General features: G+C 51.3%; 1 long non-coding RNA gene across 1 annotated transcript; it reads right to left on the reverse strand.

Moving 5' to 3' along the window:
* Positions 1–286: 286 nt before the first annotated feature.
* On the reverse strand, positions 287–1,702 carry LOC144134689 (uncharacterized). Its single transcript, XR_013315216.1, has 4 exons — positions 1,429–1,702; positions 700–880; positions 461–599; positions 287–362 (listed from the first exon to the last, which is right to left on the reverse strand). It is a non-coding gene; the product is annotated as an uncharacterized LOC144134689 (long non-coding RNA).
* Between the last annotated feature and the right edge of the window lie 12,162 nt (positions 1,703–13,864).

Genomic DNA, 13,864 nt, shown 5'->3' on the forward strand with positions numbered 1-13,864 from the left:
AAGACCATGCTTTAACTTAATCAAAAACAAAAGGAGTTTGTTTTCAAGGGAAAGTTCATTCACCCGTTGTGTTGAGCCAGGAAGAACACTAAGCAGAAGGGCAAAAATTTGAAAAGACACTGCTGTTAATGACTGCAGTGTAGATTCATCATTACACAGCGCTATAAACCCGCCGAAGTAGGGCTGCGTATACACTGGGCCAATGGCCTTGTCACAAAAATCTATATCACACACAGTTCCTTGCTCCACTGTAGATGATGTCTTGTGGGATACAAAGCAGCTTGCGTGCAATTAGAAGTAACCGAGAGAAAGATAAGCTCTCCAGTAACGCACTCCGGTTGATCTTCTGTCATTGTAGATGCCTGCATTACAGAAATACCGATAAACACCACATAACATTTTCATTTCTGTGGGAGTCCAATATGAAAAATTCAACACTCGAGGAAAAGGAAAATCTTACATCAACTAGGCTACATTCCATAGGTGCAATTTCATTAGCTTGTTCTGCGGAGTAATCAATGGCAGGGACACTTGAATCCGGGTGTGGGGCAGGATCCTGATACTTTCCTGCAGCTTTCTTCTTTTCCCTTTCCATTTGCCTACAAACAATAGACAATAAAAATCACAATGACCATCCGCAGCCTGTCTTTTAACTGGAACGCATTTAACACTCTACGCTTTAGAGAAACACGCGTGTACCTTTCAAATCGTCTGCTTGAGCCAGGAGTTTGTTTATTCTTGTAAACAGACGGGAAGATGCTTGTATGATATGAAATATGACCTTCTTCGTTGGCCTTGACATTGCCGACAGAATGCTTACTGCATATACTTGAGTTTTTCGATGGAAGCCAACCCGTCCCATCTTCCCTGCGCAGTACAACTGAAAAAAAAAGGTGGGTAGAAAGGCGCAACAAAGGAGTTCATGCTAGCACAGCAGCACGCTGACGGTGCCTAAAAAGCAATAAACACAGTTTCCAGAGCCCATAATATAACCTACAAACAAGTACAGTAAGAACCTGAGTAACACGCAAAGGTTGCCGCCGAAGCGTTTAACACGACCTCTTAAAACTTTTAGCGAGGTTTGGAATATACGATTAAACAAGATCAACAGCATTTTAAATATAAACGCTTTAAAAGGTCACAAGCGCTGTGGAGTGGAAACACGAATATAGTTCGCGGTGCTAGCGTCGTGAGAGCGCTGCGGTTTCGTGTAAACGAAGCTAGGACAGACGTGAAGACCGTATTCGACCGCCTTGGTCTACTCATGCGGGCGCTTCTACACTTACGTTAGAGCTCGTTCACGGCACGACGATAGCAATCTGAGCTTCTTTCTTCATGCAGTGGCTTAAAAACGATATATAAAAACACCTGTGAGCGCCGATTTCCTAAGTATATTGTCAATGGCATTAATAAGAACCGAAATATTACTTCTGACGACGAACTAGCTGTATCCAACGTTGGCTCCTTTCTCTCTCCCAGGGTCTCGATGGGAAGGAGAAAAACTTGATGCCTGGTGAGTTGCTGTACTCGCTGTTACACCCTACTACACAGCAATTTTTGTTGTTGGGATGCAGACCCATGGAAACGCAATCTCAAAAACAAGGCTCCTAGACCAAACAGCAGCGGCGATGCTACTCGGTCGGCGGGACTTGCTCAGGCTTGCTCGGCTGCAGCCCCCAGCGGACGCTCAGGCCGCCGCCAGAGGCGCCGTCGTCGGCGCTGGAGTTACATCTGCAGGGTGCCTATAAGGAGATCAACGGCACGTCAGCACGGGACTGCACGGTAACCGAGGGAGAGGAAATGGCTGTTGCTCTAGCGGCCGCGGAGTGTTATCGCGCGAATAATTTCTTAACAATTCTCAGAGATTCTATAGAGACATGCCGTAACTACATTAACGTCAGAATAGGTCATAAAGCGCTCCAAATCCTCCTCCGCACAGGCCTACCCAAAGATCACATTAGGCACATTTTCTGGATACCGGGACACACCGAGATAGAAGACAACCAAAGTGTTGATAGAGTCTCTCGCGAGTACACTAACCGAGCACTCTTGAACGAAGACCCGGAGGACTCCTTGACGGTAATTCCCACGCACTCCGACATTCTAAATTATTTCAGAGGGACGAGACTAAAGTATCCTCCTCACCGCAACAAATTAAATCAGCAAGAAGCACTTTACTGGCTGAAGCTTCAAGCCGGAACTTTCCCCAATTTACACGTCCTTAGCAAAATGTTCCCGAACCGATACAGGGACATCTGCCCATGGTGCGGTGCAACAACCACCCTATACCACATTACTTGGGAATGTGACAGAAATGAAACATTCCATGGCACAGAAAATCTGAGTGCGGAGCAGTGGGAGAGTGTGCTCTCCAGCAGCAACCCAATATTCCAAATAGGATTGGTCATTCATGCCCAACGAGCGGCCAAACTCAGCGGTGCCCTGAAATAGGGGCGCTGACCTCTGCAAGACGGAGGAAGACATCTGGTTGAATATGAAGAGCTCTCTCTGACTGAAAGACCTTGTTAGAGCAATAAAGTGCATCCTATCCTACCCTAGGGGAGAAAGGAAATGCCGCAGTATGTCTGACATCTCGATGGACACCTATACCCCGCCATAAGGGAAGGGACAAATGATGGACTGAGAGAAGAAAGAAAGAGATGGTGGTGTAGTGGAGGGCTCCAGAATAATTTCGACCACCTGGGGATATTGAACGTGCACTGATATCGCACAGCACATGGGCTCCATTGAGTTTCGCCTCCATCGAAACGCGGCCGGCGCGCTCACGTTCAAACTCGGGTGCACCGGATCAGTAGCCGAGCGCTCTAACCACTGAGCCACTGCGGCGGATAGAAGAGAGTTTCGCCGTGCCTGTTCGAGGCCACAGCAGCGCATGCGCCGTAATCATGGCAACCTGCTGCGCCGTTCCACAGGGATTAAAGCGCTGCGCCGTGCCTCGCCTTTCCTCAAAAACCAATTTTCAATTTCTTTCTTCCTTTCTTTTTTACAGCTCTTCTCTATGTGAAGATGGACGCGACTGAGAAAGGCAAGGTGGAGGCTAAGATTAGGCATGCGTATAAGGCGGTCCTTGGGTTGCTTAACAATGCGTCTACCGAAAGGCTGCTGAGATTAGTGGTGCACACCACCCTCCAAGAAATGCGGGAGGTCCACTTGGTGATGCAACTCCGTAGACTTTCAAACACGGGAGCGGGAAGAACATATTGGAGAGGATCGATCGGCATTGGAGTTGATGCTCCAGCCGGGGACATGAAAATTCAGGTGAAGAGAGAAATGCACAAGGGCTTGTACATAAAACCTTTGCCCAAATATATCACATCACGTCACGAGGACCGCTGGAAGGCGAGAGCCAGAACTTTACATGCTAAGTACGGGAAGTACAACGGGGCAGTCTACGTTTATGTCGCCTAGTATAAGGATAACGACGTATTTTAACGCAATAGCGTTAAGGGACTCATGTCGCAGAAAAGCCGGTGTCGTCGGGTGCGTTGGCCGTGAGCGAGAAATGGCGCATCTCGGTGGACACCTGAACCACGCCGTAAGGGAATGGATTTTCCATCCCTTATGGCTCGGATCGGGTGTCCAGCAAGAATTGTGAGACAGGCGTCAATTCCTTTCCTTAAAACCAATTTTCATTTCATTTTCCTTTCCTTACTGCCCGGTTCGGGTGTCCACCGGAATATGTGACTGTCGTCCTTTCCTTAAATTGTACAACGGGTCACGCGTCGCGCCAACGGTCGACGGCGTTCCATGACCCCCGTGGCAACGCTGAAACACACCGTCGCGTCTCACTCTTAAAGACGAAGGTTAAGCGTCCTCCAAATTTTTAAGTGGCGGTGATGGACGGGCGGGGACGTTTGGTCACCTCTGGATCAGTCAAAACCCGCTCCCCAGAAACTGCAGAGGTGGCGGCGATAGCGCTAACCGTAGCTGATACTAAAGTTGACCTGATTTTCAGCGACTCTAAAACAGCCTTCCAAAATTTGGCGAAGGGCAGAATATCTGTCAGAGTGGCATGATTGCTAAATTGGGCAACGGGGCGAGGAACAACGGAGGTGGAAATTGTCTGGGTACCGGCACACTCTGGGAACCTTGAAACGATCGAGGCGGCTCACATGAATGCTCCAGGTTTCGTCAGCCAAGCAGGTGAGCCGGACTTTCCGGGGAGGTCCACGAGAGCCTGGGCTGGTTTTCTTTCACGACATTACTAACAATTACAAACTTGAGCAGAGAACTTAACCGCCCTAGACAAGAACTTGGTGAAGGCGCAGGAATGCCTCTTGCGAAGACTGCAGACGAGCTCTTTCTAAAACCCATCCGTGATAAAATCTATCCGGACGTTCAGACAGAATGCAAATGGTGCCAGGAACTGGTACCATTTGTCCATATATTATGGAGCTCTAGCATATCGCCGCCACCGGCGGAAATTGTGCGTGATCATTGTCTCGAGCAGTGGGAAGGCGTTTTGGCCAGCTTATACCCGGTCGTCCACACCAGGGCCGTGGAGTGGCCCACCCATATCTTCAGCCGAGGGTTGATGTCCATCTAGCACCAAAATCGTCCGGACATGCGTTCTGAAGAAAATGAAGTTCTTTGATCCATCCCTTCCATTACGGCGCGTTCGGGCGTATACTAAGATGTGACAGTTACTGTGCCATTTCCTTTCCCCAGAAAGTGAACAAAGTTAGCCGCCGATGTTATTTTGTTTCATTGGCGTTGACAATGTTGCAGAGGCCGTTGATTTTCACGAAAAGAAACGCGCACAACTCGCTCCCTGAGTTAGTGGACACCTCAAAATCTCTTTCATGTGAGTAACATTGATTTCAACTGCAAAAAATGAACGTGGATAAGCTCTGCTACCCGCCGCGGTGGCTGAGTGGTTAGAGCGCTCGGATGCTGATCCGGTTTATCGGTTCGAACCCGACCGCAACGGCAGCGTTTCGATGGTGGCGAAACGCAAAGGCGCCTGTGGGCTGTGTGATGTCAGTGCACTTGGTCAAAATTATTCCGCCGCCCTCCACTACGGCACCTCTTTCTTCCTTTCATCTGTCACTCCCTCCTTTATCCCTTCCCTTACGGCGCGGTTCAGATGTCAGCCGAGATGTGGAACAGATACTGCACAATTTCCTTTCCGCACAAATAAATTGAATTTTCAATTCCTTTATCACAGGTAATCCAGGATATACAAAGCGAAAGCGGTCGGCGTTCATTGTGTTCATTGGCGTTGGCATTAGCAACGTTGAAGACGGCGATGATTTAGAGGAAAGGAAGGGCGCGTAACTGGCTCAATTGGTCAGTGGACGCCTCATTCGCGCTCTGACCTATGTGTCGGTGGTGAGCGAGAGATGAGGGCTGCATGCATTAGCGCTGACAACGTTATGTCTTACACGTGGCACTGCAGCAATAGGCCGCATGGTTTCTTTGTTCCGCACACTAGATAGACAGCGCGCCCACCCTGCCACCCATGCAAATTGAAAATTGGTTTTTAGGGGGAAGGAAATGGCGCAGTATTTGTCTCATATATCGGCGGACACCTGAACCGCGCCATAAGAGAAGGGATAAAAGAGGGAGTGAAAGAAGAATGGAAGAAAGCGGTACCGTAATGGAGGGCTCGGGAATAATTTAGACCACCTGGGGATTTTTACCGCGCATTGACATCGCACAGCACACGGGCGCCTTAGCGTTTCGCCTCCATCGAAACGCGGTAGCCGCCGTCGGGTTCGAACCCGGGAACTCCGGCTCGGTAGCTGAGCACCCTAACCACTGAGCAAGCCACCCTGGCAGGTGGCAGTTAATGGTTGATCGCGAGAGGTTGGTCACGCGATGAACGCTGCAGTCTATTGCTGCAGTGCCGCGTATCTCCCACAACGCTGTCAGCGCTAATGCATGCAGTCCACATAACCCCGGGCAGGTACCTCGAAGCGCGATGTAGGTGTCCACTGACCCAGTGAGCTAGTTATGCGCCCTTCCTTTCCTCAAAATTATCGGCGCCTAGAACGTTGTCAACGCGCACGCCAATGAACACAGTTAACACCGGCGGCTCTCGTTTTGTAGATTCTGAATTCGCTGAACTAATTCCCAATCATTTTTAAAGCGAAAGCTTTACTGGCCGCGAACTTGCGATTTCGCCGTGGCGGTGCTCCGAGCAGGCACATGACGCCACAACGCGCACCTCACCACGGATATTTATCTTTCTACCTCTAGTCACTACTGCGCATGCGCCATTAGTAGCATCAAGCCACAGGTGTTCCGCTAGGGTGCCTCGATGCCAGCGCCGGGGTGGAGACAACTTCAGCGGCACCGCCATATTGAATCACACGGGATCAGCGGCGCTAGCGCTTGTAACGGCGCCGTTCATGCTCTCGGCGCGCTTCAAAGTGCTTTAACTTGAACGGCCTTTTGCAGCGAGAACTATACTGGGCTACCAGTCGAGCATTTCGCGGTACATGGGAGAGTCCGGTTGTGATTCAATATGGCGGCGTCGCTTAAGTTGTCTCCACCCGGGAACGGCAGCGCTGGCATCGAGAAACCCTAGTGTTGCGCCGCTGCGCAGCGCCGCGCCTTTCCTCAAAATCCAACTTTCAATTATCAGTTTTCTCTTCCTTCTTTCCCTCCCTCTGTCTCTTCTTTTACGGTACGGTTCAGGTGTCCAGCGAGATATGTGAGACAGTTACTGTGCCAGTTTCTTTCTTCAGAAGCCAATCAAAACAAGTGAGCCGACGGCGTTTGTAGAGTGCATTGGCGTTCACAACTTTGCAAAGGGAGTTCATTTTCATGAAACGAAAGGCGCGCAACCGGCTCTGTGGGTTTGTGGAGACCTCAATCTCGATTTCAAGTACGTGGCGTTGGTGCCCAACAGCAAAAGCCTGCTTTGATTGCTTTCCGCACACTGAATAGGCAGCGCACCCTCCGTGCCACCCTGGGAGGTTGCATGCAGTTGATGGTTGATCGCGAGAGATTCATCATCTAATGAGCGCTGCGGCCTAGCTATCCCTACAGTGCCGCATGTCAGCCACAACGCTGTCAGCGCTAATGCATTCAGACCACATGTATCAAAGAACGAATGAGGCGTCCGCTTATCTAGGGAGCCAGTTATGCGCCCTTCCTTTCTTTAAAGCCATCGCCGTGTACAACATTGTCAACGCCAACGCCAATGAACACAGTGAACGCCGATATCACGCTTTGTATAACCACAATAAACTTTCTTCCTTACGGCGCGGTTCGGGTGCCCACCAAGAAGTGGTATGGTTATTGCGTCCTTTCATTTCCTTAACCACTTTTTATTTTGGATCAGCCATGCGTTATAGCGTGCACAGGGCGTTCACGTCGCGTCGTGAGCTGCGGCCTGAAGCGATGCGCGCAATGGAAGGTATATATATTGCCGCTACGCCACTTTTCAAACCTGAGTGCTTAGCTCGACACCCTAACAATGTATTCGGGTTGTCCGCTGTCACCTAGGATGGACATGAGTGCACAAAGCGCTTATTAAATGAGACTCTAACCTTTGCGTTACCCGTTTACCAAAGCGTTATTTCACGATATCATCGATGTTGGCTGCGCCAATTACCCGGGACCTTTAGCTGCTACTGATGATAACGACGCTTCGAAGGCAGACAAACACGTCTCCGTCAATGCAATGTCTCCGCTTTAAAAGCCAGACAGGGGCGAAAGTTTCAGGTCCGGTGGCGTGAAGACGAAGAATACGGTACTCTGCCTGCTGTGTGCTGTATGAACCCACCGCACGTTCAAGAGCCGCCGGAGGTCGAAATTTATCGGAGCTCTGCATTGCGCTGACTCAGTAAACCTTCCACTCCCCACTTGCTATCTATCCTTAAGGCATCTTGATGTGCCCACCTCAGTAGCAGAGCGCCGTGACCACTGAGACACCCCGCCGTGTCCAGAGGGAGAGAAACAACTGTATTATGACACAACATTATTTATTGGGAATATCTTGCACCTGGGTCACCAAAGCCAACAGGTTTGTGAGCAGGTCTGACGTCTGACAGACCCGCCACGTTGGGAGATAGCGGTATTTGGAATTGCGGTATGAATGGAAACGGGGCAGGAGGAGAGGGAGGGTTCCAGAATAACATCTCTGGGCAATTTGGCCTAGACATTTTACCCGCCGTGGTGGCTGAGTGGTTAGGGCGCTCAGCTACTGATCCGGAGAACCGGGGTTCGACCCGTACCGCAGCGGCTGCGTTTAGATGGAGGCGAAACGCTAAGGCACCCGTGTGCTGTGCGATGTCAGTGCACGTTAAGGATCCCCATGCGTCGAAATTATTCCGGAGCCCTCCACAACGGCACCTCTTTCTTCCTTTCTTCTTTCACTCCCTCCTTTATCCATTCCCTTACGGCGCGGTTCAGATGTCCGGCGATATGTTAGACAGATACTGCGCCATTTCCTTTCCTCATAAAAACAATTACCATTTTTTTACATGCAGAGGAGGGCCGTAGACGGTAGAGGAAAGAACTGGAAGTATTGAATAGTGTGTTCAAGTGTATGCGTGCGAGAATTTGTAGCTAGGGGGTGGTGTTACATATAATACGGACTTTGAAATAGAAGCATGAACGAAAGAGGTTTGAAGAAGACGAGGACGGCGATAAGGATGAAGTGTATTTATTAACCGAAGTATAGAGAAGATCAAGAATAAGTATTTGGTGAGGTGGGAGGAGATGACTGCTGGAGAAGAGAAGACGAAGACGATGACAACAAGGATGGCGTGTACCAACGCCAAGGTTATAACAGCGCGAGGGAGAGCGTGGCACGGGGAGGTAGAACACTGAAGCAGAGTTTCCCGCGGGTCAGGAACACCTCGGCGCCCAGCCGCGGTGGCTCAGTCGTTAAGGCGCTCGGCTACTGATCCGGAGTTCCCGGGTTTGAACCCGACCGCGGCGGCTCCGTTTTTATGGAGGCAAAACGCTAAGGCGCCCGTGTGCTGTGCGATGTCAGTGCACGTTAAAGATCCCCAGGTGGTCGAAATTATTCCGGAGCCCTCCACTACGACACCTCTCTCTTTCTTTATTCTTTCAATCCCTCATTTTTTTCTTCCCTACGGCGCGGTTCAGGTGTCTAATGATATATGAGACAGATACTGCGCCATTTCCTTTCCCCCAAAACCAATTATAATTATTATTAACACCTCGGAAGGAAGAGAGCAACGCCAGCTGCTGCTTCGGTGATCTCGAGCTCTACGGCTTCGCATCGTGGACTTCCTGCCGTTCCTGAGCCCGTTCCGGGGAGTCAACGGAGGACGCTACCACCTGCGGCGGCCAGGGGCTTGTCCAGCGCTGTTGCCACCCATCCGGGTGGTACCCCCAACGCCATCACCAGCATCACCTCCACGGACGCTTGGGCCGGGAGCTTATACCACGCCGCCAACGACGCCGCCAGCGACGCCCTCCTGAGAACTTCGAACGCCACCTGGACGCCAGCTACTTGACCACCCACGTAACGCTTCAACACCAAAGCACGAGCGCCGAACGCTAGTAGACTGGGTGTTCCCGATATTGGTATTCTGTGTTGTGAGTTAGGTTTGTTAGTTTTGTGTACTACCGTTTGTGTCACGTAGGGTGTATTAAATGTACGTCTGTGTGGGTACACCTGTTGCCTAGTCCATTGTTTTTGTCCGAGTGTTCTTGGCGAATCTGGGGGCGCTGCGAACTGTCGAATAAAGCGGACGCATGTCCCGTGGGCTCCGCGAATTTTCGATGCTTTCGACGTACAGATCCACCAGGCCACCAAATATTTTGGCAAGATCGAAGAAGCTCAGCTTCAAGGCCACGTGGACACCGAATTCAGCCCGGTAGGCGCACTTTTTGGACTTTTATAGGGTTTGGAGGTTATGACCTCGTGGCCGGGGAGCTAAGCCTAAAGCGAAGCTTAGCGGACCGCGCTCCCCAGCTGGCGCCTCCAGCCCGGTAGGCCCACTTTTTGGACGCTTATCGGGTGTGGAAGTCACGACCTCGTGGCCGGGGAGTTAAGCCTAACGCGAGGCTTAGCGGACCCCGCACCCAAGCGGGAGCACTGTCAAGCCGAATGCCTTCGGGGAAGACAGGAACGACATCTCTGGCACCAAACAACCTTGCCGCAAATAATTTTGGTGTTGGACCAGCCCAGTACCAGGCGGAAACTCGAGATGGAGGCCGCACCGGCGACCACGTGTTCCGGCAGGCAGGGAGCGGGGAACGACCCCGAAGGGGCCGTGGAAGACGCAAGCATGCAACAGGACGTCAGTGACGACGAGAGCCTGGTGCGAGACGAAGAAAGAATTTGGCAGATATACCATACCAGATGATACAAGAAGAGAATTAAGCGCGCTGACAAGGGCGATGCCTTTTTGAAGCCAGAGGCGCCGCACGCGATGAACACAATGGCAAGATGGCGCCGGCAGACGTAGCTGCCGGCGGGATGACGCAATCTGGCGGAGGGCGCACGCCGGCTCAAGGACTTAAAGCAGGAGCGCAGCGGCAGCCGAGGCAGAAGCTACCGCCGCTCCCGATGGACGACGCCACGATCACCATTATCCGACCCCGTGGAGGACTCACAGTTCTGGAAATGAAGCCGTGTCAAGCCACGTGTGCCATCGTGGAAGCATGTGGAGGGCGAATCAAGGAGGAGGATTTTCTGGTCAGGCTCCGACCGGGCTCGAACATAGTGATCGCGAGCACCCCCGAAGAAGAATCAGCAAACGAAATATGCAAGATCAACCACTTTCCCTTTGGAGGAACGAGCTATACAGTACAGGCATATGTGGTCATGCCAGGCGGCGTCAAGCGCGCGGTAATTCACGGATTGCGAGCGGGCATGCCATCGGACGTACTGGAATCGAAACTAAGACTACGTATGCAAGAGATCGAGATCATAGCAGCAAGACCAAGACAGTACTCATCATCTTCGACGGTCCAAGCATTCCGAAGCGGGTCATCTTCAGCGCTGGACTGTACAAGACCTACCCATACAGGCCAATGAGACAGTGCTGTTATGTATGCAGCCTGCAGGGACACCGATCCGACGTAGGCCCAACACCCGAGGCGAGTACCTGCAGCCGCTGCGGAATCAGCAATCCCATCGACGGACACCAATGCCAACTGAAATGCAATGGTATGCGGACGCGAACACGTGACCGGCACCAGAGACTGCAGGATGCGGCTCAAGGCCGCTGAGGAGCTACGCGGGCGCCCTACGCCGGGCAACCATGACCACCAGCAGCAGCAGTGACGGGCCGGAGCCGGAGACGCCGACCGAGATCGTTCAGCTCATAGGGTGACGAGAGTCTGTCCCGGAGTCGGGGTGGCAGCCAGGCCGGAGGCTGGAACCAGTCACGGAGCCGGAGCAGGGGCCGGAGCCGAGGACGGAGCCGCAGCCAAGGCGGAGGCAGAACCAGGGACGAGTCCTTTCCACCCTTGGAAAGGCAAAACAACCAAGGGCAGATAAAAAGCGAAGTCAAGCTGAGCTGGGGAGCGGGCCCTCCCAAATCACTGTTTCCGCATTCGGGACAATCGAAAAACGACAGGAAACTAATAGAGGAAAACAAGGCGCCCGAAAGGGATCTACAGCTAAGCCGCGAGGAAACCAGGCAACTAATGAAAAGAATCGAAGATTTAATAAGAGACTTACAGGCACAAAGAATGGGCAGCCCACCAAGATCGCCACCCAGCACCATGCCCGAACAACAGATACAACAGACACAGTCAAGGGAAAAGAGCCTAGAAGAAACAATGGAAAACTTTATGCAAACCAAGCAGGAGCAGATTGGACAGATGCAACAAGAAATGGCGCTGCAGGAACAGAATTTTCGCAGCTACTTAAAAAGTAAAAACACAAACATTCACGAGCGAAGCCATGGACAGGCTTTATCACGAAAGAAGATTCGGATCCAAAAGCCAAAACAACAACAATAACAATACAACATGGCCGGACAAAACACGCTAAGCATAAGGCAATGGAACTGCAGGGGATACCGGCGCAAACAGGGACTCCTGCAGCAGTACATAAACACACAAAACGCACCCCAAGACATCATCATGTTGCAAGAGACAAATGTCACACCAACACTCAGGGGGTATACATGCCAGGAGAAGGGCCGCACGGCGACACTAATTAGCAACAAACTAGTAACCACGGCATAGTGCCAAATACCCAAAGAAAAAGCATAATGCAAAAAGTACGCACCGAGGTCGAACCCAACCGCGGCGGCTGCGTTTCTATGGAGGAAAACGGTAAGGCGTCTGTGTGCTGTGCGATGTCAGTGCACGTTAAAGATCCCCAGTTGGTCGAAATTATTCCGGAGCCCTCCACTACAGCACCTCTTTCTTCCTTTCTTCTTTCACTCCCTCCTTTATCTCTTCCCTTACGGTGCGGTTCAGGTGTCCAACGATATATGAGAAAGGTACTGCGCCATTTCCTTTCCACAAAAAACCAAAACCAAAACCAAAATGAATGCTAATAGTAAACTTATACAGCCTGCCCTGACAAAAAGGTGGCAACTTTAGCAAACTTTTCGTGGGGGCAGGCAGGTTAGCAAAATCCAACACCTTTTTGATAGCAGGGGACTTTAACGCGAGGGACTACAGCTGGGTATATTAGAAAGGAGACAGGAAGGGGCAGCTAGTTTGCATTACCGCGGAGGACACAAACTGCACCTTCATAAGGGACGAAAATCAGCCAACGCGTCAAGGCAACAGCGTTAGCCCAGATACCAGCCCCCACCTAACGTACGTTAGAGGAGCAAAACAGGTCGAATGGGAAAACTTGCTGGAGCCCCTATGCAGCGATCATTACGTACTGAAGATAACTGTAGAAGATGACAACATCAAGAGAAAGATTGGCGCAGCCCACATAACGGACTGGGATGCCTTTCGGAAGACCAGTAAGCACATGAAGGGGGAGATTACTTCAATAGAAGAATAGTGCCAACAGCTAAAGCAAATACAAAAACAAAACTTGCAAGAAATAGACAGAACGGAGCAAACATCGGAAGTGGACCCGCAACTACTTAAGCTATGGGAGGCGAGACGAGGGCTCACCAAGAGATAGAAAAAACAAGAGGCTAAACAAGAACCTAAAGAAGAAGATCCCTGAGGTCACCCAGAAGGCAGAGAAATACGCAGCGCAATTGGCAAGAAAGGGCTGGCAGCAGTTTAGCAGCTCACTAAACTGCACGCTCAGCACAGCCAAAACGTGGCGTATACTCAAGGCACTCCTGGACCCAACCAAAACCAAACCTGCGAGCAACAACGCAATTCAAAAACTCGTCCTCCAATATGAGGGACAAGACGAGGAATTACTAGAGGAAGTCCACATCAAAGGTTATGGCCTGTACAAGCCGCAAGAATACGAAGGGGACTACCAGGGAACAGAAAATCTCAAACTCGACAAGCCAATTACAAGAGAAGAGGTGTATGTTGTACGTGAAAGAATACGTGCTCCACGTACGCGTTCTATATTTCCGGTCACAAGGAAGAAAGATAATCCGGTAAAACTTAACTTGTTTAATTGGCCGAATGGCAAAAGAAACCTTTACAGCAGAGGTTGGAAACACGGCCTTTCCGTTCAGCGTCCCGCACAACCACTGTCCCGATGCCGGGCCGAGTCCTCCCTTTCCTCCTTTCCCGGCGCCGTTCCTGGAAAGCGGCGACAGGCAAACGAGCCGGCCGATGACCCCGCAGACCGCCGCCCGGTTCATCCGGGCGCCCGCCGCCTGTTCCGCCCGCGCGCACACACATACACGTGCACACACACACACACACACACACACACACACACACACACACACACACACACACACACACACACACACACACACACGCACACACGCACACACACACACACACACACACACAC

This window comes from Amblyomma americanum, chromosome 5, assembly GCF_052857255.1.
Source record: "Amblyomma americanum isolate KBUSLIRL-KWMA chromosome 5, ASM5285725v1, whole genome shotgun sequence".
Classification (NCBI taxonomy): Eukaryota; Metazoa; Arthropoda; class Arachnida; order Ixodida; family Ixodidae; genus Amblyomma; species Amblyomma americanum.